This window comes from Chrysochloris asiatica, unplaced genomic scaffold, assembly GCF_000296735.1.
Source record: "Chrysochloris asiatica unplaced genomic scaffold, ChrAsi1.0 scaffold00513, whole genome shotgun sequence".
In the NCBI taxonomy this organism is placed as follows: Eukaryota; Metazoa; Chordata; class Mammalia; order Afrosoricida; family Chrysochloridae; genus Chrysochloris; species Chrysochloris asiatica.
Window position 1 is genome coordinate 333,377 of NW_006409031.1, and position 1,091 is coordinate 334,467.

A 1,091-nucleotide genomic window follows, 5' to 3' on the forward strand; every position below is an offset into this window, starting at 1 on the left:
ATGAGTCATAATCAGCTGATGGTAGTGAATCTGGTTTATGTTCTGTGTTAGTTTGTTTGTTTGATATATACTGGGTGCAATTTCTTTTTGCAGATATTTGGTTTGCAAATATTCCCTCTCATTATATGCCATATACATGTTCATTCTTACAATGTATTTTAAGTGCTGACATTTCTGATGAAATCCTATTTCCGTTTTATGGATCATACTTTTGGTGTCATATCTAACAAAGCTTTGTCTAACACAAGATCTTGCATTGCTGTTCTGTTTTACCCAGTTGATGCCAACAACCCACGTCTTGATTAATGTAGCTTTATAAGAAGTCTTGAAGTAAGTCTGTATAAATCCCCAAACTTTTTTCTTTTAAAATTTATTTTGCTTTCCTGGAGATTTTGCATTTTCATACAAATTGTAGCTTTTGTATGAAATTCGTGGCATGTCAATTTATGCTAAAAGGAGCTATATTAAATCTAGACACTGACTGAGGCAAATATATATCTTAAGAACATTTCTATTTACTTAGATCTGATTGGTTTTTGTTATCACATAAACTAGCATATGTATTTTTGGAAAGTTATCTTGTATTCTGTAATATTCTTAAGCAAGTTTATTGTTTCTAGCAGTCTTAGAGTAGATCCCATTGAATTTTTATATACATGAGCATAACAAAAGCCATCTTTTATTTATTTATTATTTATTTATTTTTCTTGGCATTCTCCAATTTCTAGAAATTCTAATACAAAGTTGAGTAAAAGTAGTAAATGCAGATATCAATTTTTGTTCCTTATCCTAGTAAGAACATATTCAGTCTTCAATACAAAGTGTGGCATTAACTATAGATTATTCTTAGATTCTTTATATTATTTTCAAGAGGTTCTTTTATTTTTATTTCACTGGGATGCTATAAGTAATAGATTATTTATTATTTTCAAGTACTTTTGCTGTCTATTGTGATGATCATGTAAGCTATTTTGTTTACTTTGCTAATCTGGCATACCTAAGTTAAATCCTATTTAATTATTTTTATATTGAAATTGATATGCTAAAATTATACTTAGAATTTTTGCATCTATAAAATATTGTTTTATGGT